This window comes from Canis lupus, chromosome 7, assembly GCF_011100685.1.
Source record: "Canis lupus familiaris isolate Mischka breed German Shepherd chromosome 7, alternate assembly UU_Cfam_GSD_1.0, whole genome shotgun sequence".
NCBI classification, from domain to species: domain Eukaryota; kingdom Metazoa; phylum Chordata; class Mammalia; order Carnivora; family Canidae; genus Canis; species Canis lupus.
Genome location: NC_049228.1, coordinates 7,930,198 through 7,957,747, shown reverse-complemented (window position 1 = coordinate 7,957,747; position 27,550 = coordinate 7,930,198). Strand labels below are relative to the sequence as shown.

Genomic DNA, 27,550 nt, shown 5'->3' with positions numbered 1-27,550 from the left:
GTGACTGTCATAAATAAATAAAAAAAAAGATTTTATTTATTTATACTAGAGAGAGAGAGAGAGAGGCAGAGACACAGGCAGAGGGAGAAGCAGGCTCCTTGCAGGAAGCCCGATGTGGGACTCAAACCTGGGTCTTCAGGATCACACCCCGGCTGCAGGCGGCACTAAACCACTGCGCCACTGGGGCTGCCCAGATTTTATTTATTTATACTAAAGAAAGAGGGAGGGAGGTGGAGAGTGTGAGAGAGAGAGCATGAGCAGGGGAGATTAGAGGGAGAGGGAGAAGCAGACACCCTGCTGAGCAGGAGCCCCGGGATCATGCTCCGGAGCGGAAGGCAAATGCTTCTCCCACTGAGCCACCCCGGCGCCCTAGTCACCCCGTTTTATGTTAGATCCTCAGACCTGATTCTTCTTAGGGGGAAAATTTATATTCTTTTACCAACCTTTCCCTATTTTCCCTGCAACCACTTTTCTATTCTCTGTTTCCATGAGTGTGAGTTTGACTTACTATTTTTTATTTTTTAGATTCCGTACACAAGTGATACCGTGCAGTGTTTGTCTCTCTGTCTGGCTTATCTCCCTCAGCATATGCCCTCAAGATCCATCCATGTTGTCACAAATGACAGAATTTCCTTCTTTTTATGGCTAAATAATATTCCATTATATATATATATCACATTTTCTCGATCCATCCATCCATTGCCAAACACTTGACTTGTTGCTGGGTCTTGACCATGGCAAACGAGGCTGCAATGAGCAATGGGGTGTAGATACCGAGGTAGTGATTTCCTTTCCTCTGGCTATACACCCAGTGCTGGTTCATATGCTAGTTCTATTTTTAATTTTTGGAAGAACCTCTATAATGGTTTTTATAGTAGTTGCACCAATTTACATTCCCATCAACAGTGCAAAATTATTTTCTTTTCTCCACATCCTCGCAACACTTAACTCTTATGTTTTTGATGATAGCGTTCTAACAGATGTGAGGGGATATCTCATTGCAGTTTTGATTTGCATTTCCCTGATGATGAGTGATGTTGAGCATGTTTTCATGTACCAATCGGTCATCTGTATGTCTATTCAGTTCCTCTGCCCATTTTTCTCTTTCTTTCTTTCTTTCTTTCTTTCTTTCTTTCTTTCTTTCTTTCTTTCTTTCTTCTTTCTTTCTTTCTTTTCTTTCTTTCTTTCTTTCTTTCTTTCTTTCTTTCTTTCTTTCTTTCTTTCTTTCTTTCTTTCTTTCTTCTTGTTCTTGTTCTTCTCGTTCTTCTTCTTCTCTTTGATATAGAGGTATATAAGTTCTTTACATAGTTTGGGTATTAACCCCTCATTGAATTTATGGCTTATAAATACCTTCTCCCATTTCATAGGCTGCCTTTTCATTTTCTTAATTGTTTCCTTTGCTGTGCAGAAGCTCCTTGGTTTAATGTAGCTCTGCTTGTTTATTTTTGCTTTTGGTGTCAAATCCAAAAAAAATCATTACCAACACTGAAGTCAAGGAGCTTATTACCACCTGTGTTTTCTTCTAGACATTAATGGTTTCAGACCCTACAGTTAAGTCTTTATTTGTGTTGATTTTTGTGTGTGATGATGTAAGAGAGTCTAGTTTTCCCACTACCATTTGTTGAAGAGACTGTTCTTTCTCCCATTGTATATGCTTGGCTCCTTTGTCATAAATTAATTGACCATATATCCATGGGCTTATTTCTAAGCCCTCTATTTTGTTCCATTTATCCGCTAGGTGTTTTTTTTTTTAAGATATTTTTTAAATTATTAATTAATTAATTAATTAATTAATTAATGATAGACAGAGAGAGAGCGAGAGAGAGGCAGAGACACAGGTGGAGGGAGAAGCAGGCTCCATGCCTGGAGCCCGCCGCGGGACTCGAACCCAGGACTCCAGGATCACGCCCTGGGCCAAAGGCAGGCGCCAAACCACTGAGCCACCCAGGGATCCCTGTGAGGCTGTTTTGATGCCAACACCATACTGTATTGGTTACTATATCTTTATGATATAGTTTGAAATCAGGAAGTGTGATGCTTCTGGCTTTGTTCTTCTTCAAGATTGTTTTGCGTATTTGGAATCTTTTGTTATTCTATAGAAATTTTAGGATTGCTCTATTTCTAGGAAATGCAACATTTTGATAGAGATTGCACTGAATCTGTAGATTGCTTTGGGTAGTATGGACACTGTAACAATGTTAATTCTTCCAATCCACGAGTACAGAGTATCCCCATTTACTTGGGTCTTTTTCTTTTTTTTTTTTTTTAAGATTTTATTTATTTATTCATAGAGACACACATGCACACAGACAGGCAGAGACACAGGCAGAGGGAGAAGCAGGCTCCATGCAGGGAGCCCGACGTGGGACTCAATCCAGGGTCTCCAGGATCACGCCCTGGGCTGCAGGCGGCGCTAAACGGCTGCGCCACTGGGGCTGCCCTACTTGGGTCTTTTTCAATTTCTTTCATCAATATCTTGTCTTTCTCAGTGTGTAGATTGTCCCCCTCCTTGGTTAAATTTATCCTGAGGCATTTTATTCTTTTTGCTGCAATTGTAAATGAGATTGTTTCCTTCAAGGTATTTTTTAAATCTTTCCTGAGATATACTTCAAATACTATAAAATTCACCCATTTAAAGCATATCATGCAATGATTTTTCAGTATGTTCACAGAAGTGTGCAACTCTCACCAAATCCTATCACTAAGTCTAAGTTTAGAACAGTTTTGTCACCCCAAAAAGAAATCTGTCACTAGTGAGGAGTCACTCCTAACCCGCCCCACCCACCCACCCACCACTCTCCAGCCTCAGGCAACCATTAAACTATGTTCTGTGTCTGTAGATTTCTCTACTCCAGACATTTCGCATTAATGAAATCATACAATATGTAGTCTTTTGTGACTGCCTTCTTTAACTGAGCATGATTTCAAGGTTCATCCGTGTTGTAGCATGTATCGATATTTCATTTCTTTTTACAGCAGAATAAATCCATTGTGTAGAGAGACCACATTTTGTTTATCCATTCATCAGTTAGTTCATGCACATTTGGGTCACTTCCACTTTTGGCTACTATGAGTAATGGTGCAATGGGTACTCATGTATAGGTTTTTGTGGGAACAGATGCTTTCATTCTTGGGTGTATACCTAGAACTGGAATTACTGGTCATGTTTATCTCTATGTTTGACTTTTTGAGAAACTGCCAGTTTCCCAAAGTGTCTGCACCTTATTACATTCCCACCAGCAATGAATGAGGGCTCCAATTTCTCTATAACCTTGTTATTGTCTATCTTTTTGATGATAGATATCCTGGTGAGTGTGAAGTGGTATCTCATTTGGTTTTGATTTGCATTTCTCTAATTACTAATGATGTTGAGCATCTCTTCATGTGTTTTTGACCATTTGTGTTTGTGTGTGTGTATGTGTGTATAGGGGGGGAGTTGAGAAATGTCTATTCAAATCCTTTGCCCTCTTTTTAATTGGGTTCTATGTCTTTTTATTATTGAGTGAATGGATGAGTTTTAGAAAAGCAGAGGGCAGGAGTAAAAGCTTAGATATGGAGAAGAGTGAATGCCAGCAAAGAATAGCAAATAAAACAGATTGGCACGGCATAGGAAATGTGAATCTGCACTTAGCAGAAATGGCTGTCAAACATCTGTATTTAATTATGAAGTGGGGACAACAATGAGACAAAATATGACAAAGAACCGGTGTTTATACACAGGATAAACTCATAAATAGAAAGTAATACCATCATCTTAAATGGGCTGGTCACTGATTTAGAAATATTATATTTAGAAACATTATCAAAGCGTGATCTGCTTTAATCCTCCATTGCATGATTTATCCCATTTTTTAGATGAGGGAACTAATGATCAGAAAACTTTAACTTGTCCCAGGTCAAGTTAAATTGACCCAGGTATTATTATTTAACTAATAAATGTCAAAGGTAAACTTCAAAACCAGGTCTGTCAGCCTCAGAAGTACAAGAGAGTGGCAGTGTGCTACTTGGGAGATAAAATTAGAAAGGAAGGCTTGGGATCTTGTGGTACCTTGACTATTCAGGAAAAGAGTTTTTGCTTGGGACGCCTGGATGGCTCAGTGGTTGAGCATCTGCCTTCGAGCAGGTTGTGATCCCAGAGTCCTGGGATCGAGTTCCGTTTCACGCTCCCCTTAAGGAGCTTGATTCTCCCTCTACCTATGCCTCTGCCTCTCTCTGTGTGTGTCTCTCGTGAATAAATAAATAAAACTTTTTTTAAAAAAGAGTTTATGCTTAATTTGCAGACATTGGATAGCTGCCATTTCTTAGCTAGGGTGATGAGGAACTACATTTTGAAAACCTAGAACAGCAAGGTTGGGAATGGGGAAGGCCAGAAGCTGGGAGGCAGGTTAGGAAGTTCTTTTTTTTTTTTTTTTTTTTAATTTTATTTATTTATTTATGATAGTCACAGAGAGAGAGAGAGAGAGAGAGAGAGAAAGAGAGACAGGCAGAGACACAGGCAGAGGGAGAAGCAGGCTCCATGCACCGGGAGCCCGATGTGGGATTCGATCCCGGGTCTCCAGGATCGCGCCCTGGGCCAAAGGCAGGCGCTAAACCGCTGCGCCACCCAGGGATCCCAGGAAGTTCTTAAAATAGCCCAGCAGCACTTGACAGGATGAGCACTGGGTGTTATGCTGTTAGGTTGGCAAATTGAACTACAATAAAAAAATATACCTAAATAAATAAATAAATAAATAAATAAATAAGCCCAGCTGAAGCATAGAGGACAAGGACCAAAGAGTCACAGGGAATCCAGGCAAGATGACAGACATGCATGCAGTGGTGTGCTGGAGCCCACTTACACTGGCTCCCTAGAAGCCAGTTATTAAATTTTCAGCCAATTGTTAAATGCCGCCTTTATTGCGAATTAAATTACATCAACATACAATTTAACCTTTTACATTAAAAACAGAGGTAATATACACTCCAAAGTCATGGTTTCCTAATTATCTCACTCCATTTTACTGTTATCTGTGCTCTTGAGGCTATTTTCATCCATTTTCGCTGTATGGTGGAAATACTCTGTGAATGGTGCTGCTGAACATCTCTTCCCAACTTTAGTGACACCATGATGGTACCTTGATGTTGGCCACGATAGAGTATCCATAGCACTGAAGTTGATAAATCAATATATCAGGGGGCTGCCGGTTGTCAAACTTTCAGCAGCACACCGCTGGGGAGCAGAGATGTTGGGAAGGCAAAGCACGTAGAATGGGGCAGGTCTGTAGATAGAGGCAGTGCAAGATGTGTGAGGGTTCTGGTCCGGGACACATGCCTGGACGTGCTGGCTGTCCCGATGCACATGAGGAACGTGGGATATGGGGCAGTGGGAAAGACAGACTGACCAGGAATGTTTCCTCAGCAAGGCAGGTCTTGTTCAGGCTTTGAGATAAAAGGAGAGGTAGGTATAGGAATGAAGGTACACATGGGATGCCTCATTTTAGCCTTTGGGTACTTCGTTGGTCTCCTGATTTCCCCACACCACAAGACTAAGGGTGGAACTTTCCAGAGCAAAAACTGTTTTATCTGTGCCTGAGTGCTCACTTCAGGGAGTGTGGGGGTGGGGGTTCTGCTAGGTGCTAAGAAGGCAGTATTTGAACTGAATTATTTCTGGGAGTCAAAGTGGAACCACCGCTGTCCATCTTTCTCGGACAAAAATCCAACAGGGTCAAGGTCTCTGGGGATAGCAGGTGTGGTGGGAATCCAACGTCCACGTACAACTAACCATGAGAACTTGGCAAGTTACTTAACTGCTCTAATTCTCATCTGTTCAGGTGGAACGGTGAACTAAGAGCTTTCCCAGCTTGGGTTCTACGGGCCTTTGCCCATCGAAGACACCACGTCTCCTTGCTGTCTCCTCAACCGCTGGGCAGGCTTGCCTGAGTTCTAGGGCTCCCAAAGATGGTAATTTATGAAGCAATCAGTCATCTGGCCATCATCCATCAGGTGGGAGAGGAGGACCTGCGATCTTGTCAGCCTAAGTAAAGGCGACACAGAAGGGCTTTATCAAATGAAATGGGACGGATGGATGGCGGGCTTCCCAGTGTCAGGGAAATATTGATTCAGGCAAATATATGATCTATCACATGAATATCTCAGAGGCTGTTGCAAATAGAGACACTGCAGTACCGAGAGTGCCTTTTACATGATGAAGGATGGCTTTTTGGTGCCGCATCATTGCAAAGAGAAGTGGTGCGCACAGCCCCAGCCTCACTCCCTGAGTCTTGCATTATGGAAACAATGATGCTCTTTCATTACCGCAGGTAAGTGGAGAAATGTACAATTATGGTCCTAATAAAATCAGAGGAATAGAGATGGTGGCAGCTTCCCCAGGGACCCAGAGTTGCCTGGGATTAGGCAGGGTGCAGGGCTGCTGATTGCACTTTCAAGACGCTGCCTGCTGGAGGGAGTTTTGAGGTACCTGCTGACTCCCTGCGTTGTCTCTCTTGCCCGACAGTCAGAAAGCACACAGGAGCCCCTTATCAGGCCTTGGTTGTGCTAGTTACTGTAATCACCAGTGGAGTTACCCTAATCACAGGTGACCTAACATGTTATTTATACCACACTGTATTGGTATTTGAGCATATAAACCAACCTGTTTTGCTGATGCAGGGGCTGGATTCAAAGAGGTTGTGGGGTTGGGGGCAGGGGGTGCTCACGAGGCTCTTCTGTTGTCCAGCAAAAGGGCTAAGACCAGAATTCAAGCTTCCTAAATATTCCAGGGCTGATTTCCACCATACGCCAGTTTTGAAGCATAATCCAAAGCCCACATCAGAAACCCCCCTATACTCCACCTGAAAATCTCCGGTGCTGCACTTCATCCCCACTAGTGTTAAAGGGACCATCATTGGCCAGCGTGTCTACCATGAGCTTGAGAGGTTACACTTGTTTTTCAGTCTCGGCTGTGCTACTTTCTATCTTGTGTTTTCCAAATACTTAACTCTTTCTAAGCCTCAGTGACCACATCTATTACACGGAGATGAATTCATTCTAAGCGTATTAATCGAGCATCTATTACATGTCAGGTACTATGCTATAGATGCTGATAATAATAGCGTCTACCTCACAAGTGTTTTGGCAGAAATGGAGTGAAGACAAGTCAAGTGCTGAGCATCATGGCTGGCCAATGAGAAAATTCAGCCAATGTTAGCAATTTACATAGGTCAAGCTGCCCTATGCATCCTTGTTTCCTTCCTTTTACATATAGTTGTTTGAGGACCTGATAAAACTGTGAGGTTCAGGGGTGAATAAAACATAGTCCCTGCTCTTGACAAGGACTGTCTTTTGGCACAGGTTATCCTGGGTTTGAATCCTTCCTTGGCTAGCGGCATAAGCGTACGGGCTTTTGTGAGGTGTCAACATTATAGAAATATAAAGGTCCAGTCCAGTGCCTTGAACACAGCATTCAGTTAATGATGCTATCATTATTATATTATCGTTATTGCTATCATTATTATATTTTCGTTATATTGTAATGTCATTATTATATCATCATTACATCATTATATTGTCATTATTGGGATTATTATTAAACAGATACTTTCAGTGCAATGTGAATATACTAGAGGGAACAAAAGGAGAGGGGCCATAAAGAGATGAGTTCCTAGAGTTGGTTCTTGACACTGCTCCAGAAGGAAAGTAAAAGATCCACCGGGCCAGAGAGAATAGAATTTGCAAAGGCTGGAATGTTCAGGGAGGAGGACGAGTTCTGTGTGGCTGGAGGAAGGGGCAGGTGGGGGTGAGGGGAAGCCAAGTGAGGCCCGAAAAATGGGACAACTTGGTCAAAGGTCATAGAAGTTATGAAGGAGTTTGTCTTGCAGAAATTGGCCCTGAGGAGCCACTGCAGAAGTACAAGGGCCTGTTTTGGGGTGAGACACAGAGACCCGGCTGCTTTCATGGCACCTCGCTCAGGGAGCTAACTTCCCAGGTGACAACCCTGACACTCGTGCTTTCCTGCCCTGCTCCTCGGGGTGCCCAGCCGCGCTGGTCTCTGCTCCCCACGCCTCCCTGCATGGCCCTGTCTGGCCTGGAGCACCCCCTGAGCATCTGGATTCACCTCCAAAGGCAGAAGGAGGAAACATCCTGGGCCAGGCCATGCCACCTGCGCTTAGAGAACTCACGTCCAGAGCGTCCACGTTGCAGACACACCAAGGCCTGGGCAGGGTCCCTGCGGTTGGCGACCAGGGGTGACCCTCCAGACCCTCCCAGAGCCCGTCTCCTCACGGTGGGAAGATGGGGGAAAGGCAGACAGGAGCGGACTCCGGCCTGCAGGCTGACGTGAGGGAAACGTCAGCTCCCGCTGTTCTGCTCAGCTGCTCCTTCACCGCTGGACGTTGGGCCTCCTGAGGGCCGAGGGCCGCCTTGCTGCTCCGTGTGAACGACGGGCTGGTTCCCCACTTGCCCCCTGGAGACCTCAGGGCCCTTCCTAACTTGTCAACAGGCTTCCCCTCCATTGTAATGACTCTTGCTCAGCGGCAGATGGGGAACACGGCTGCTTTCCCAGCAGCTTCTCCCTTTCAGGAGTGGCTGTCCCCTGGCGACCTCTGTGAGCCAGTCACATCGTCTACATGGTGGCCCTGCTAACCCAGTTCCCTGTCAGCCATCCTGTGGCCCGAAGCTACCCTGCCCTGCGGCTTCGGGGAGTGTGGGAAAGCCCGTCACAGTCACACTTCTCCCCGCCCAGGGCAGGCTGTGGGTTGTGGAGCAGGGAATCCAGGGCCTACCTTGCCTCTCCTTGTCAAGGCCAGGAACCAACCTTGACACACGGTAAAAAGGAGGTGAAGTCTCCTGGTGTCAGCTCTCTGGTCTGTTGTCCTAGAGCTTCCAGAGCCTTGGGTGTTCCAGGGACCTAAGGGCCTCACAGCCCTGCAGGGTCTCGGTGAGATCATGGCCTTTCCTGACCCCCCGGCCACGAACAGGTTCAGGTCAGCAACCAGTCCTCGGAAGACACTGGAAATCCGCCCTCTCGGATGATCCTACCAGTAAAAACCACTTACTCTGGTTAATGGTCACTCATTCAAGCTAATTTTTCCCTTATTTATTTATTTATTTATTTATTTATTTATTTATTTATTTTTAAAGATTTTATTTATTTATTCAGGAGAGACACACAGAGAGAGAGAGAGGCAGAGACACAGGCAGAGGGAGAAGCAGGCTCCATGCAGGGACTCGATCCCTGGTCTCCAGGATCACGCCCTGGCCTGAAGGCCACGCTAAACCACGGAGCCACCTGGGCTGCCCACTTTTTTTTTTTTTTTTTTTTAAGATTTTATTTTTCCCCCCTTTTAAACAAGAACTTTCCGGATACCACACCTCAACCTGTAGTGTGGTGGTGGCAGAGAGAGCCCTGGGGCAGCAGGCCCTGGGGCCCTAGAGCAGCATTTGCGCTGTAGGCCGCTGCCTGGGTCCTGCTGCTCCTGTCAGGTTAGCTTTCCCTCCGGCTCTGCGGAGAGTCGTCACAGGGATCATGGGGAAACGGTAAGAATCTCAAGTGGTTGTGGTGTGGCTGAGGAGAGGAGTGGCTTCTCATTTCCAAGGTTCCTTCAGGCAGGACCTTGGAATTAGTCCCTGGCTATTGGGGTCACCATCTCTTATTTTGTGTGAATGGTGCGACTCCCCAAATAAATCATAACTTTCTGCGAGGTCGGGGACACATACATATGCTTTCTGCATATCGTGTTCACAGGCCATCTCTGTTGCAAGTCAGAGATAGTTTTTTGGAGAGTTATTTCATTTAATAGTTTCAAAACTCTGTGACGACAGCTATCAGGACTTCAATTTTACAAATGGGGAAGGGGAAAGGTTGAAATGCATTGGTCAGGGCAGCCCGGGTGGCTCAGCGGTTGAGCTCCTGCCTTTGGCCCAGGGTGTGATCCTGGAGACCCGGGATCGAGTCCCGTGTCGGGCTCCCTGCGTGGAGCCTGCTTCTCCCTCTGCCTGGGTCTCTGCTTCTCTCTCTCTCTCTCTGTGTCTCATGAATAAATAAATAAAACCTTAAAAAAAAAAAAAAAAAGAAATGCATTGGTGGGAGCCCAAAGCTAAGCAAGTGGCAGAGTGGGGATTTGAGCCCAGCTTGGCAAATCCTGTGCAATTTCTACATCACAGCAACCAGCGTAAGCACCAGCCCCCCGGACTTGCAATCCAGGCTTCTAGGCTATATGATGACCCAGCCTGTATCTCCAGTTCTTGCTCCTGAACTTTGTAGCCTCGTGTGTCAGTGCTGATCATGGTGAGCAAGTAGAGGGGAGGGCCTGGAAAACCAGCAGGTGGAGATGAGCCTCCGAGTGCAGGAACCCGCACGTGCAGTCTGATGAATCTGCTTTACCTCCTTAATTGATTTTGAGTTTGTCTCAGAGATACACACGTGCACAGTCTTTTTCAAAAGGGATTCCTCGTTGGAACTACAAAACCAAGACTGTGATGTGAGTGACAATTTTCTCCATTCCTCCCAAGGATGCTATATAACTGGTACCATCCTAGGTGCATGGGAAAGAAATTAATTTGTCACGTGCAATGGATGCCTGGGGGCAGTGGTTCTCAAACTGTGGCGCTGGACTCCCTGCTTGTCCCTAAGGCTGTCTCTGGAGATGCATGAGGTCAAATAACTTTTCATACTAATACTAAGACATTATTTTCCTTTTTCGCTGGGTTGACATTTGCAGTGATTGTGGAAAAGTAGTGGTGTGTAAAACTGTTGGCACCATAGCATGAATCAAGCCGTGGCACCAAACTACACTAGGAATCGTATTTTTCATCACCACACGTTTGCTGAAGAAAAAAATTAGGTTTCTCCTCAGAATTCTTTCATTAGATCCTTAAAAAAAAGTTTTTGTGCGAGGAGGCAAGAAGTATTTATAAGGTACTTCTGCTGCATACCAAAGTACCATGAAAATCTTGAGGAAAAACACTTGTGTGATTGATTATTTGAGCTATGGGTGAACCAGCAGCTTTTTCCAAAGAACAACATTTTTACTTGAAACAATACTGATAGACAAACTATTGTTACTCATATTCGGGTACTTATAGATATTTTCTAAAAAAATGCATAACGTAGGCCAGTCATCTTAAGGAAAGCAATTGATGGTATTCTTGCCCAAGATAAAATTGAGCTTTCAAATGAAAATTAAATTTTGGAAAATCTGTATGTATCACTGTGAGCACCACAGCTCCTCCGTTGTTAAAGATTTTTCTGATGAGATCGATGGTGATACTAATGATTGTAGGATCTTTTTATATTATATAATGAAATATGTCAACATTTGGAAGATGCACATAAGTCAGTAAATAAATGTTTTCCAAATGACCGAAGCATAGTGTTATAAAGTCATGCATGGATAACAGAACCGTTCAAAGTGTAAGATAGGCCAGTAGATTTTAGTGTAACAGGGTGCGTAAAGTTCACGGATATGATTTCAGATTTCACGTTACAACTAACCTTTAAGGAACTATCGTTTGTTGCATTTTGGCGTAGAACCAAAGAAGATCTCCAATTATTGGAGAGGGCCATACAGTTATCCTCTCTTTGTGTGGCTGGATTTTCTTTATTTACTTTGCCACAAGAATTTGTCACAAAAGATTAAATAGACAAGCAGATATGCAAATCCAAATGTTTTCTACTAAGTCAAACATTTGAAAAGATTTGCAGGGGCACCTGGGTGGCTCAGTGGTTGAGCATCTGCCTTTGGCTCAGGGTGTGATCATGGGGTCCTGGGATCAAGTCCCACATCGGGCTTCAGACAGGGAGCCTGCTTATTTCTCTACCTCTCTCTCTGTGTCTCTCATGAATAAATAAATAAAATCTAAAAAAAAAAAAGTTGAAAAATAGATTTGCAAAAAATGAAACTCCTTATTCTTATTATTTTTAAAAATTTTGTATACAAGTACACTATTTTTAAAAAAGATTTTATTTATTTATTCATGAGAGACACACACAGAGAGAGAGAGAGAGAGGCAGAGACATTGGCAGAGGGAGAGGCAGGCTCCATGCAGAGAGCCCGATATGGGACTCGATCCCGGGTCTCCAGGATCAGGCCCTGGGACAAAGGCGGCACTAAGCCGCTGAGCCACCCGGGCTGCCCACAAATACACTATTTTATTAACATGTCATAGGTTTATTATTGTTATTTTAAAATAAATATATAAAAATTTCTTAATTTTTAATATGCTAAAAATCAATATATATAGTCCATGTAAACCAAAGCTCTTCGGAGTCCTGAATGATTTTTTCTTTAATTTTATTTATTTATGTATCTGAGATAGGAAGAGAGATAGAAAGAAAGCCAGCTGGGGTGGAGCAGAGGGAGAGGGACAAGCAGACTCCATGCTGAGTGTGAGCCTCCATCTCAAACTCTGAGCCTAAATCAAGAGTCAGGTGCTTAACCCACTGAGCCACCCAGGTCCCCGATTTTTTAAAGAGTATATGGGGTGCCCCCAAAACCATTTTAAGAACCACTGCCTCAGAGCTTTAGGTTTAATGTCTCAGAGACCCCAGAACTTTAGAGTCAAAAATTCTGCATAAATTGCTGTGAGGAGGGCAGGCAGTCTCATATTTTCTAAAAGCTTCCTGAGAAAAGATACATGCACAGGAAGTAAACTTCTTAAGAACTTGCCTGTCTTAAATTAACATTGTTATACTCTCCTACTTAATTGATAGTTTCATATCAAAAAAGAGATTGTATGATGTCTTCTTTTTCTTGAGTGCCCTAAAATATCATATTTATTTAATAGTATCCATTTGTTCTTATTCATTTCAATGCTGATGGATCCCCAGTAGAGACTTTCAATCTGAAAACCCACCTCTTTTGGTTCTGGCAAATTCTCTTTAAGTGTTTCATGTCTGGGGACGCCTGGGTGGCTCAGTGGTTGAACATCTGCTTTCGGCTCAGGTCATAATCCCAGAGTCCTGGGATCGAGTCCCGCATCAGGACTCAATGCTCAATGGGGAGCCTGTTTCTCCCTCTGCCTGTGTCTCTGCCTCTCTCTATGTCTCTCATGAATAAATAAATAATTTTTAAAAGCGTTTTATGTTTGTTTTCATATCCTCCAGGGTCTCTTTCTAGAACTCATTTTATTTGAATATTGGACCTTCTAGTTTTCTTATTCTTAGGTTGGTCTCCTAGTTTTCATATTTTCTCTCTTCTCACTTTCCTTCTGTTCTCTCTTTTTGTTTCTTTCTCCTTTTTGGTTTACTTCCTAGGTAATGTCCTTAATTTAACTTTTGAACTCTACTGAATACTTAATTGTTGCAATTGTCTATTTAATTTTCAGGGGCACTTTTTCTTATTCTCTTAATTGTCCTTTACCACAGTCTGTGGTTTCTGTTTCATAGTTACAATACCTCTTCTGTTACCTTTCTGAGAACACAGATGATACAAAACTTTTTTTTCCTTTTTTTTACAAAACTTTAAATGTTTTATTTTCCTTGGATTGTCTCTGTTTCCTACAACCTATTATTTCCCCTTTGATTTTTGTGTCTGTCTTTCCCATGAGAGGATTCTCTCTGGTGTTCAGGTATCCTTGCTCATTTGCTTGTGTTTATGAACAAGCACTAAAAAGCAAACTGAAATCTCTGCGCACATACGTAGGGTTTGCTGACTGTTGAGCTTTGCTATAAGATGGTCAGTGTAGGCCGTTTGTTGGGAAATCTCCACTGTGAAAGTCTTTAACTCTTTCCTTTAGGGCTATCTTAGAGATGTTTCTGGAAGAAATGTCTTTCAAATATCTATGTTACAGGTCTAGCTACAAGCATTCTGGAAAACTGGAGGGAGAAGGCTAAAGGCCACAAAGTATTGAGCATAAATGTTCATTTTGTTCATTAGAGTATGATCCCTGTCTTCAACTCTCGTTGATATCTACCATTCCAAAGACTCTCTGCAGAGATTAAATCTCCGGTTCTCCTGGGCTTGCAAGAGGCAAGTCATCCATGTACTTGGAAGGGAGGAAGAGATCTGGGTGTCTGTTATTTTTAAAAATAAATGATGTCATATTTACATAAAAGACAATATGCAAATATTATATACAAAAGCATGCAAGTGATACATATGTAAATTATGATCCTCATTAATAAGGTTAACGTCAATTAAGAACTAGAACATTCTAAATATTTTTGCACCTACATCTGTACTCATCTTTTTTTTTTTTTAAGACTTTTATTTACTTATTCATGAGAGACACAGAGGCAGAGAGGCGGAGACAGGAGAAGCAGGAGAAGCAGGTTCCATGCAAGTAGGCCAGTATGGGGATATGGGACTAGATCCTGGTACTCTGGGATCACACCCTGAACCAAAGACAGACGCTCAATTGCTGAGGCACCTAGGCGTCCCCATCTTGCAGCCTTCTTCACCATCCTGACCTAGAGGTAATTACAATAATAAATTTTGTATTTATCATTTCTTTGCTTTTAAAAAATAATTTAGGGACAGCCACATGCAGAAGAATGAAACTAGACCATTCTCTTACACATACACAAAGATAAACTCAAAATGGATGAAAGATCTAAATGTGAGATAAGAATCCATCAAAATCCTAGAGGAGACCACAGGCAACACCCTTTCTGAACTTGGCCACAGCAACTTCTTGCAAGATACATCTATGAAGGCAAGGAAAACAAAAGCAAAAATGATCTATTGGGACTTCATCAAGATAAAAGGCTTCTGCACAGCAAAAGAAACAGTCAACAAAACTAACAGAATGGGAAAAGATATTTGCAAATGACGTATCAGTTAAAGGGCTATTATCCAAGATCTTTAAAGAACTTATTAAACTCAACAGCAAAGAAACAATCTAATCATGAAATGGGCAAAAGACATGAAGAGAAATCTCACCAAAGAAGACATAGACATGGCCAACAAGCACATGAGAAAATGCTCTGCATCACTTGCCATCAGGGAAATACAAATCAAAACCACAATGAGATCCCACCTCACACCAGTGAGAATGGGGAAAATTAACAAGGCAGGAAACCACAAATGTTGGAGAGGATGTGGAGAAAGGGGAAGCCTCTTGCAATCTTGGTGGGAATGTGAACTGGTGCAGCCACTCTGGAAAACTGTGTGGAGGTTCCTCGAAGAGTTAAAAATAGAGCTACCCTACGACGTAGCAATTGCACTGCTGGGGATTTACCCCAAAGATACAGATGCAATGAAATGCCAGGACACCTGCACCCCGATGTTTACAGCAGCAATGTCTACAGTAGCCAAACTGTGGAAGGAGCCTCGATATCCATTGAAAGATGAATGGATAGAGAAGCTGTGGTCTATGTATACAATGGAATATTCCTCAGCCATTAGAAACGACAAATACCCACCATTTGCTTCAATGTGGATAGAACTGGAGGGGATTATGCTGAGAGAAGTAAGTCAATCGGAGAAGGACAAACATTATATGGTCTCATTCATTTGGGGAATATAAAAAATAGTGAAAGGGAATAAAGGGGAAAGGAGTGAAAATGAATGGGAAATATCAGTGAGGGTGACAGCACATGAGAGACACCTAAATCTGGGAAACGAACAAGGGGCAGTGGAAAGGCAGATGGGCAGGGGGTTGGGGTGACTGGGTGACAGGCACTGAGGGGGCACTTGACAAGATGAGCACTGGATGATATGCTATATGTTGGCAAATTGAACTCCAATAAAAAAATAATAATAAAATAAAAAATAATTTATGGATGCCTGGGTGGCTTAGTTGGTTAAGTGTCCAACTCTTGATCTCATGGTTGTGGAATCAAGCCTGTCGTCGGGCTCTGCATTTAGCATGGAGTCTGCTTGAGAGTCTCTCGCTCTCCTCCTGCTTGTGCTCTCTCTCAAAATAAATAAATAAAATCTTTTCAAAAATAAAATAAAATAAAAAGTAGTTGAGTGTATATACCATATATGTATATAGCCATAAGCAAGGTTGGTTTTGGTTTTGTCTGTTTTGAGCCTTATAAGAATGATAGTATATTATATGTTGTTCTATAATTTGCTTTTTTTCACTCAAGATATGTTTCTTAGAATAACTGCTTCTAAGCAGACGTTAGGTCAATCCTTCTCTTTGCAGTTCCAACTTCATTCCCACTTGCAGAATTGCCTTGTGCTGCCAATCCCTGAGCTTTCAGAGTTTCCTCAGTGTAAATTGCCTCACGTGTTGGATTTCTCTACTACTAGCTGAGGGTTTAACTTTTTCAAAGGTTGCTAAATCACCAAGTTACTATTTTTAGGTGTTTTCCAGCTTCTAAAATGTTGCCTGTGTCTTTTTTTGTTTTTCAAGGCTCACACTTCAAAGCTTTTTGCAGTCACATTAGTGAGGTTTGGAGAGGGAACCAATGTAACCATGTGTTTAATCTGTCATCATCATTTTTCTCTTAAAAGGCTTTATTTATTTATTCATGAGAGACAGAGAGAGAGAGAGGCAGAGACACAGGCAGAGGGAAAAGCTCCCTCCGTGTGGGGAGCCTGATTAAGGACTCAATCCCAGAATCTCAGGATCACAACCTGAGCCAACGGCAGACGTGCAACCACTTGGCCACCCAGGTGTCCAAGTCTGTCATCATTATTTACGAGTTTTTACTTCCTCCCTTCAAATGGATTAAAATCACCTGGGATGGTCCAATTTACGTTTCAGTGGTGCCCTCATTTTCAGAGCCTACTCTATAGATAGGTATATATATATACATGCATGTGTGCATGTGGAAGAGAGAGCACAATCGTGAATGTATAAGTGTGCAGATGGATCTACAGTGCTCCTTTTTTCCCCATAGGTTTCATGGTGACTTATTCAGCCATACTGAGTGGCTACTTTCTGTCATGTATTATAACAGACACATAAGGATATAGCTAGTTATGGCTTCTTTTCTTAGAGAGTTTATATGATAGAGAAAAAAAAAAAGTAAAGTCATGAAATGGTTCCGTGCGATACATAACCACTTTGAAATTGCAAGGCATTGGGATTGGGTGGTGTAGGACTGAACTTGGGGAGAGAGATTGGGGTTGGGATGGGTAAGAACTGAGAGAGGAGGCAAAGCTTCCATGAGACCTAAGGGCATACTTTGGAGGAGAGAATGGAATGGAGGCTATTCTAGAAGGGCAGATCTCAGGATACCCTCTCTTTGGCCTACTAAGCACTAGCTCTGCTAGCATTCTACATCCTTGGATATGCCAACATCTTCCCTCAGGAGACCGGCTTAGGCTCTTTCTACCTGGAATACTCTTTTTCCCAATCTTCCCTTAGCTCACATCAAAACTTAAGGGCACCTGGGTGGCTCAGTCGGTAAGGGTCTGCCTTCGGCTCAGGTCATGATCTCAGGGTCCTGGGATGGAGCCTGCACCAAGCTGCCTGCCGGTCTGTTTCTTCCCCTCTCCTCCCCCACTCAGGCATGCACTCTCTCTGTCTCAAATAAATAAATAAATAAATAAAATCTTAAAAAAAAAAATCCTTAAATGAAAAGTCTGCTTCCTTAGGCAAGCTTTCCTTGACTCCCTCAACCAAACCACTGTGTCTCCTTCCACCCTTGTCTGCAGAGTTCTTCTCTAGGCATGCGCTGTACTTTTCTTTCTCAGTTTCCCCATAGATTTTTTTTTTTTAATTTATTGGAGTCAATTTGCCAACATACAGCATAACACCCAGTGCTCATCCCACCAAGTGCCCCGCTCAGTGCCCATCACCCGGTCACCCCAACCCCCCACCAACCTCCCTTTCCATTACCCTTTGTTCGTTTCCCAAATTTAGGTGTCTCTCATCTTTTGTCACCTTCACTGATATTTTCACTCATTTTCTCTCCTTTCCCTTTTATTCCCTTTCACTAATTTTTATATGCCCCAAATGAATGAGACCACATAATATTTGTCCTTCTCTGATTGACTTATTTCACTCAGCATACTACCCTCCAATTCCATCCACATCAAAGCAAATGCCCCCACAGATTTTTAATTGTACTTTTATTTGTGTGATTACATTATCTAGTATCTATTTTTTACATTAAATATGAAATTCAAAGCAGAAGAAACGAGCTATTGTGTTCATGGCTATCTCACTGGTGCTTAGCCCAAAGCCTGGCACATGGAGGAGTTGTATGGACAAGGAAGGGTGGACAGAGCTAGGAGGAGTCTGAGGTACCAGCCTCCAGTATAGCCTCTCACTGCTCTCCACCTTCTGGGATTCACATCTTTGATTCGTCCCCTAACATATTGCACTAGGAAGTCCTGTGTGACCAACAGAATATGCATGTCACTTCTGAGATTGGGTTATAAAAAAGTACAACTTCCTTCATGGATTCTTTCCCCCTCTATTATTTGCCTTGGGGCAAACCATCTCCGTGTCTTGAGGACACTGGGTAGCCCCGTGGAAAAGTCCAGGTGTCAAGGAACTGAGGTTTCTGGCCAACAGTCAGGGAGAGACTGAGGCCTCCCAACAATCACATGACTGAGCTTGGAAGTAGAGGCTCCAGCCGTAAGAAAATCCCAGCCTTGGGACCCCTGAGTGGCTCAGTGATTCAGTGTCTGCCTTTGGCCCATGGTGTGATCCTGGAGACCCGGGATCGAGTCCCACGTCGGGCTCCGTGCATGGAGCCTGCTTCTCCCTCTGCCTGTGTCTCTGCCTCTCTTTGTGTGTCTCTCATGAATAAATAAATAAATAAAATCTTTTAAAAAAAAAAGTAAAAAGAAAATCCCAGCCTTGGCCTAACCTTGATTGCAACCTCATGAAAGATGCTGGGCTAGAACCACTCCACTAAGTTATTCCCGAAATCCTGATCTCAGAAACAATGTGAGATAATTAACGTTGGTTTTAAACTGCTATGTTTGGGGGATAATTTGTTATGCAGAAATTGCTAACCAATACAGGGTTTAATGAGAGAAACAGGTGCCTTAGAATAATCCTGCTTCTTCTTTTGATCCATTTAAACAATGCTCCTCGTGGCTTCTTCTGAGGGAATCTTGGATCTTGGACACGTCCCTTTGCAGTGTCTTTATTTTTTTGTCCCAACTATTCCTTCATTGAATGGCTCTCTCGATTCCCATGTTTCAATGGTCTGGTGCTTGTTAGAGGGGCTCTGACTATATTCACAGCTTGAATCTTCGAATAGGTCAAAAAGCTCTGGCTGATTCTGGGCACAGATTTCTTCGAGGTGTGGGGAGGGAGGTTCCTCCTCTAAGTTAAGATCTATAAGAGTGAAAAAAAAAAGATTTATAAGAGTGCCTCATCTTGAAAATCCTCTCTTGAAGGAGAAAGCAGCTTTGTTAAATGTGTGCCACATGGGGGCATCACTTCAGTTCAGACTTAGGGGAAGTGGCTGCCCTTAAGAGGCCAGGGGAGATTCAGGTCTGGGCTGTGCTTCTGAGGCAGAATGGGGCAGTGGTCAGGAGCTCAGGTTTAAAGCCGCACAGGCTAGGTTTGAGTCCTGTTCTGACTGCCACTAGCTGTGTGTCATGCGGCAGCTCTGAGCCTCAGTGTCTCTCACCTACAAAATGGGGTAATGATACTATTCATCATCTTCATAGAGTTGATGGAATAATTATATAAGGCAACTTATTTAGCACAGTGCCCAATGAATAATGGTGACTTTATGTTGATTGCAAATGACAGAGTAAGACTGAGTTAGAAGCTGGTGTCAGGTTCTAGATTTGCCTCTAACTGTGAATGTGAACAAAAGGTTCACTTCTTGGTACTTTCATTTCCTCATTTATAAAATGAGGGGGGTTGGGCAAGTCCGTGTTTTTAAAAAAAGATGTTTCTAAGTTTTTATTTTTATTTTTTAAAAAAGATTTTTATTTATTTATTCATGAAAGACACACACACACACGGGGGGAGGGGACGGGTGCAGAGACACAGGCAGAAGGAGAAGCAGGCTCCATGCAGGGACCCCAACGTGGGACTCGATCCCGGGTCTCCAGGATCAGGCCCTGGGCTGAAGATGGAGCTAAAGCGCTGAGCCACCCGGGCTGCCCTAATTTTATTTTTAAGAGAGACACCCTGTGCACAGGGGAGGAGGGAGAGAGAGAGAGGGAGAGAGAGAATCTTAAGCAGGCTCCACGCCTATCCTAGAACCTAACCCAGAGCTCCATCTCAGGACCCTGAGATCATGACCTGAGCTGAAATCAAGAGTTGGACACTTAATGGCCTGAGTCACCCAGGCGCCCCATGTCAGTGTTTTATAATGTGTGATCCAAAGAACTATTTGTGTCGGCATCACCCAAGGGCAGATTCCTAGGTCCACCACAGTCCTGAAAAATCGCTACCTGAGTGGAGCTCAGGAATCTACGGTTCAATCAGTCCTCGATGATGCCTGTCGTACATTGCCTGCTCTATCATTGGATGAATCTCTAAGATGGACTTAGGTACCTGGTATCAGGGGAAGCTTATCCCAAGGGCTGGAACATGAATTTTCCATCAGAGAGGTAGATTATATTTCTTCCCTTAGCCCACACCAGGAGTCCTGAATCTGTAGGATGAATGTACTTCTTTCTTATGCCCACAGGAGGTCAGTGAAACATTAGGCCTCTCTATCTGAAAATTTCAGAACAAAAGAATTTTGAACAGTGCTGGTCTAGAAGTAGAACTGCTTCTGCATTGCAAAAGATAAGCCTTATTTACTAATAGGCTGCTCAGATGGATGTTTGCGTTTCCACACATCCCCCAATCCAACAGTGCCTTGCTCTTTATAGAGGAAGGTACATTAGCTTTCAGGTTCATAAACTTTAATCCATCAGTAGGTTTTCTAACATAACTGTCCTTGGTGCTCTGGGAGTCATTTTTAGGCAGAGAAGATTCTCTGCTTTGAATTTCTCTAGGGCGTCTCTTTAGAGGAGTTCTAGATGTGTTTCACACACCTACCTGATGGACCTGGGGCGTGAGGACTATTAGCTGAACTTAGAGATGAGATTATGGAGGCTCAGAGAGGCCAGACCACCTGCACGAAGGCACACGGTAGTAGTGATCAGACCCCAGGTCCAACGCCTCATCATCAAGAACCTTCTTTACGAGATATGACTAATGTCATGGGTGTTCGGGCCAAGTGTTCTTTTAGCCAACTTATACCATCCTGTTGTCTTTTATTGAGCTTCGGTCTGGAGCCCAGCAGTTGGTCTTTTCCCTTAGCTCAGTTTCTTTTTTCTTGGAGAACCACAGTTATTAGGTGAGAGTGGAAGAAGTAGGATTATCAGGGAAGGGCCCAAGGTAATGAGCATCTGTGTCCGTATCTACTTCCTGAGCCTGTCACTGTGTGGCCAGAAAATCCTGGGCTTACCCTCAGAGTCTGCTGCAGGCCGGCAGTTGGAGAGCTGTTGCTGAAGAACTGGATAAGCATTCAGTTAACAGTAGCTTAAGACCTTAAAGGTTACCCCTTTGGTGTTTTTCATGCTTGTTAAATGCCCTCCTTTGTAAAAGCCAAGTGGCAGCCCTTGTGGAAAGCCAATAAGCTTGGCAGATGTTCTAATGGCCAGTCCAGCCTCCTGGTCCTTTTCTTTTCCCTTTGGCCATGGCCAGAGCTTGAAGGAACTCTTTACATTTTGAAAATTGCAAAGTTGTAATCCAACCCACAAGTTTTAGATGAAGGTGGGGCCCAGATCGGAGCAGTGGTTTGCCCAAGGCCCTGCGGTGAGTGTTGGCAGAGCATCAAGTGCAGGAGAGCTTTCCCATGGTGACAGCGGAGCTCGGGCCTCCAGCCAAGAGCAGGACAGGCCTCCTCTTGCCCTGACGTCCATCATCCCTGTCCCTTGGCTGGGAATTTTATCCTCTTACCACTCCACCCATCCAGCTCTTACTCATCCTTCAGCATTAAGCCTAGGTATCGCTTCCTTTGTGGAGTCTTCCTCAGCCGGCCTTGCCAACTGAGCTCTTCCCATATTCCCACAGCCCTCTGCCATCCCTATTAGGGCAGTTCTCAAGTTCTACTCACCGACTTGCCTGTGGGTCAGTCACTGCTGCTTCTCATTAGCCTGTAACCTACTTCATTCCAAAATGAGGATTCATTTGTGTGAGTTTAACAGTGTGATTCCAGCACCTAGTAAGTGCCAGCACGTAGTGGGTGCATTGATCTTATCTTTAGAATGAAAGAATTATGCAGCCGGGTAGAAATTAACTTAGGCTCTAAGGCAGCATGCCCCCAAATTTAACACACATTGAATCATCTGGGAATTGTGCTAAAATTTAGGTTCTGATTCAGGAGGTAGAGTTTAGGGCCCATGATTCTGCATTCACCAAATAGCCAGTGGTTACTAATTTTGCTGGTATGCAGGCCGTACTTTTGAGTCATAAAGGAGGGAAGATCGCAGACTGCTTTGTTAACCCCTCCCCCCCCAAAAAAAACAGGAAAGTAGGTTAATCAGGGACTACCAAGGAGTTCAGAGAGCATCCCAAAGGACTGCACACAGGAGGAACCTTAGAGAACTGTCTCTGATTAGCAATTCCTATCTGTCTGGGGCTCAGCCAGAAATGGACTTCAGCATTGTTGACTTTGGCAAAATTCAAAGCCATCAAGAAGTTCTCTCACCATCCTGCCAGATGGGGACCTTTGAAAGGGAAGATTGGGAATCTCTCAGTAATGCTTTCTCACATTTGGGCAAGAATACACGTCTTACAAAATACTACAATATACTACTATCTTAATAGATTCTTAAGGGAGAGGTGTGATATTCCATTGTGTAGATGACAAAACTAAGACGCACACCTACAAAAGACTTGCCAGGGCAATTTAAGCCACAAGGCATTGATGAAAGGGGTACTGAGATTAGATTTCCATTATATCCTTCCTAGAACTAACGTCCTATCCTAAAATAGCCTCACATCCTTAGAATTTCACTGCTAGAGCTTGCTTTAATAATCCTCTTGCAGGCAAATTGGGACCTTGACTGAATTGTTTGTTATCAAACCATTAGCATCTAGCATGGTGCTTGCACTGGAAGGTACTCCATGGATATGGGTTAAGTAAGTGACTAGATTCTCACTACTGGAGAGTCTGAACTTATGCAATCCATCAAAATTACGAGTTCAGCTGATTACAATATAGCACTAATGAAGTCAAGATTGTGGGTTTGGTTTCCCTGGAAGAGTGACACAGCTTTGCCCTGTTCCCCGCCCATGCTTTTTAACAAACTCAACAGCCTTTGTGAAAATGGGACCTATTAGTGATTCGGGAACTTGGTGAGAATATGATCGTCCAAAAAAACAACTCAGAATATGTGCTGGGAAGGGCAAAGGCATCTTTGATGAAGGTGATATCTCAGGCCATAAGTATGTTGGCATATCACCCCTTACCAGTGATGCCCCCGGTCATCTCCACTCTCCACTACCTGCTGAAGAATTCCTATCTCTGAAGTGTGTAGTGATCTGAGAACACGGAGCCTTGCCCAAGGAAGGACTGAGGAGGGAAGGCAGGCTTAGTACCAATTCAGAGGCAAGTCTGGACCCTCTATTTGCCTTTGTTCAGTCCTTATACTTTCTTTGATTGTTTTTTTTACCCTGGATATATATTCCTCAGAAAACATTTGAAAATCCTTTTAAGAAAGGTCTTAATTCACATGAGATCCAAGTAAACTGCAAAAGAGGCTGGGAAAGATAGTCTTTCTATGTCTAAGAAGGAGACATGAGATGGATGACCATCGGGTCAGTCTCTGTCAAAATCACCAAGCAGTTTTTCCTCGCCTCCAATTTTTTTCCAGATTATTCCATCCAAGCACTGATTTGAAAAATGATTATCGGGATGCCTGGGCGGGTGGCTCAGTGGTTGAGCGTCTGCCTTCAGCTCAGGATGTGATCCCGGGGTTTTGAGATCAAGTCCCACAATGGGCTTCCGCATGGAGCCTGCTTCTCTCTCTGCCTACATCTCTGCCTGTCTCTGTGTCTCTCATGAATAAATAAATCAAATCTTTGAAGAAAAAAAAAAAGAAAAACGATGATCAATATGGATAGCTGACATTTATTGAGCACTTAGTATACGCCAGGGACTGTGTTAATTGCCCAGCATACATTATTTATGAAATCCTTACAAGCAACGTACAGGAAGGCACTGCTTGTATCTCCATTTCACAGATAAGGAAAATGTGACCAAGGGTAATGAGTGACTTGCCCCAAGTTGTAGGACTAGAAATTGGCGGAGCCAGGCTAGCACCCAGGGCTGTCTGATTTCTCAACCTTTACATGATACTGTTAGGTGACAAGCTGACACTTGGCTTCCTTCTGATAGGACCACCTTCTTTGCAATTCTTTCTTTGGAAGCTGCTCATTTCCCTTCTATCACTACCACTATGCCTCCTCCAGCTCCAGCCTAGAGACTAGGTTGACATCCGCCACGCAGTTACTCCTGCTTTCCACCATTATTGTTCAACTTTGTTCCTTCACCAGCCCCTCCCCCTTTGGCACCCACAGCTTGGTTGATGTCATCTACTGACCGAGTGGCCACGGCCACCTCTTGATCGAAGTTTTCAGCATCTGGCTTCTCGTCTTCCTCTACAAGCCATTTCCTATCATTGTCTGGGCAATTCAACATCTATGGTGATATGTTCCACTCCATAACCTTAGAGTCTGCTTTCCACGCACAAGTTCACCTCAGCCCCTTTGGAACCTACTCTCACTAGGAGCTGTTTGGCTTTTACCTTCTCCCTCTTCATCATCAACCTCGTGGAGCACTTCTCCACCTATCTAGGCCACTGCTCTTTCTGGCCCCACTTCACTTCCTCTCTAGTATGGAATCCATGGACAGCTATTTCACTTGATCTTAGTCAAAAGGCCGAGAAGTGATAATGGGCAGCTATTTCACAAGAGCACCAGCAGAGTGAGGCTGGATAGTGTCACAGAGCAGTAAAGAATCTGGAAAGGAAAGTCAGAGGATTTCCTGAGAGGTATCCTTTTTCTCATCATGTTGCTGAGAAGCAGTTGTGATGTGAGAATAGAGAAGTGAGTTAAGGGAATCGTCAGGCTCCAACCTGACTGTCCAGGTGAAGTGTTACTAGAAAAGGAATCTGTGGGGGGGCACCTGGGTGGCTCAGTCAGTTAAGCATCTGCCTTCAGCTTGGATCATGATCCCAGGGTCCTGGGACTGACTCATTGGTGAGTCTTTGTGAGGAGTCTGCTTTTCCCTCTCCCTCTGCTCTTTCCTCCTCCCCAACCAGCTCATGCTGGCTCTCTCTCTCATCTCTCTCTCTCTCCCCCAAATAAATAGATAAAAATATTTTTTAAAGAAAGATAGAAAGAGAGAGAGAAAGAAAAAGAAAGAAAGAATCTGTGGGAATTCTAGCCCTGGATCTGGTCCATGTAGTCAAGTTTTTCTCAAGGTATGACCTTGTGGACCACCTTATTGGAATAATCTAGAAGTCCTTAAAGGCCCTGGCCCCATCCAGGACCTCCTGAATCATATTTGGAGATGGGCCTAGGAATACGCATTTTCAATGAAATCCCCCTTGAATTTCATCTAAATTTAAGGTTTGAAGACCTTTGACTTGGGCTGGTCAGACACATTTCCCCCAGAAGGAGTTAAAAAGCCTCTGTCACCTCCTGCTTCCACCCCCATGACTCACTCCCACTTGGACAAGCTTCATACTTACCAATCAATCCATGTGACTTCTCTTTAAGCCCCTCAGAACTAACTCCACTCCTCTCCCTGAGGGGCCTGGAGTGAAACAAGCATACTTGGCTCAGGAACAAACAGAAATCCACCCCCCCCACCCCCCGCCCCATACCCATCCTCTCCCCTCTCATGTCCTCCCTATATCGAGATGTAGCTTCAGTCCCTCCCTTCTGTGTGCTGGTGGAGGGGAGAGCCAGTGGGATCAGCAAACTGATTAATCTACTGGGGTAGGTAGGCATCAAGAGATAAAAATCCAGTCTTTTATAACTTGTTAAAACCTGCCTCGGGGAGAGGACAATAAACCAGGACTCCCTGTACTCAGAGGACCTCGTAGCTCCTTATCTGCGTTGAGACAAATCAGATCAATTAAGTTCCCTGCAGAGCATAGCGTTTCTCCTTCTGCTTTCCAAACAGCTACTCTGCCTCTGGGGTCTCTGTCCCCTCCTCCCTGTGTGGCAAAGATGGGGCATTGCTACTCAGTTCTGGGACAGCCCATTTTAGAACTTGAAACAACACAGAGTTTGAGCTCAGAGAATCTGATTAAAGTCCGAGCTCCCCTCCTTTCGCACTTCATGACCTTGGGTGAGTCACTAAACCTCTGACTCTATTTCCTCAGCTCTAAAAAAGTAAATGATTCTATTCCTCCCTGCCTTCTCCTAGGGTTTTTGAGGACAGATGAGATGATTCTTGTTGTGAAAAGGGTAGAGCTGTGTGAGCTGGTAGGAGCAGGCATCGTCATGGGCAATATCCTGAAGCAAGATCCATGAGGTCTTCCACCTTTAGCTGCCAGACAGCGACCCGCTGGCCCCCGGGCAGCCCACGCACATGGGTGAGCATCCGAATGCTGCCATCTTTACAGATGCACATTTCCTGGTGCTGCCAGAGAGTCAGTGGTGCTCCCTGTTGTTCTAGGGCGGGTGGACTGGTGGCCTGCGTATCATATCCGAACAACCCAATGAGGAGGTGAAGAGTGTGGAGGCCGAGAAAAATTAAGGCCATCCCACCTCAAGTTTAGCATTAGCACAAGTACAGCCATCTTAGGCCCCTGTGAATAAGAGCTGAACTTTATGGGAAAAACTGCAGAATGTCCTCAATGTCCTTGGCAGGGAATCCCGTATCAGAAAGACAACAGAGCCCACGCCCGTGGTAGAAAGTCCCATATTAGAATGAGAACAGAGCTCAATGCCCTTGAAAGCCCCATATCAGAATGTAAACAGAACTTGAGAAATTCTTCCACCCCTTCTGAAAATCCCTTAGACCAGCCTATGAAAAACCCAGCTGTAACCCACTTCGGGGTCCAAGTCCCTCCTTCACTGTGTCGGGTATACTGGGACCCAAGCTGGAGCTTGCTAATAAACCCTCGTGCGCTTGCATCGGTGTCGGCTCCTTGGTGGTTTCTCGGATTCACAATCTTGGGCACAACAAAGAGGGCTGGCTGCCTCATGAGGTGGAAGGCCAATCCTGTCTTCCATCACCGTCCAGGGACTGAGCTATAGATTTGACTTTATAGCTGCTGGTGTGTATGGAGAGATAAGGAGTCACTTACTCAACTTCCTGAGAGTTTTCAGACACGCTTCCATGAGGTTCATGGGAGTTGGGCAGGCTGGCTGTTCAGGCTATTGGATTTTGAGGCCCCCCTGGCCCAGGCGTTATCTGGGCCTCTCCACATACTCCTCCTCCCACTGTCAGCCACCACCACTCTGGGTCTTGTCGCCTCAGGTTCGTGAGCTGAGAATGACTGATCCAGTCCAATGGTTCTGTGATGCACCATGGTTAGCGGGTTCCAACCCCTTTATGTTTTTGTTGTTAAGAGGTTTGTTATTTTCTTTGCCTGGAAATAATTCTTTGCTGGAAAGAATTCCAGAAACCAAGGCAGGGGCTGTCCCTGCAGATCACACTGTAGAGGAACCGGACTGCTTGGCTTTTTGAGAAAACTCTTAACCAGGAAAACAATTATAACTCATTATTCCCACCCAGGCT

The 27,550-nt window shown here is 44.0% G+C and overlaps 1 long non-coding RNA gene across 1 annotated transcript; it reads right to left on the bottom strand.

Annotated features, from left to right (window-relative positions):
- Window positions 1-18,837: 18,837 nt before the first annotated feature.
- LOC111096610 lies at window positions 18,838-25,665 on the bottom strand. Its single transcript, XR_005361582.1, has 2 exons — window positions 25,548-25,665; window positions 18,838-19,170 (listed from the first exon to the last, which is right to left on the bottom strand). It is a non-coding gene; the product is annotated as an uncharacterized LOC111096610 (long non-coding RNA).
- Window positions 25,666-27,550: the final 1,885 nt, after the last annotated feature.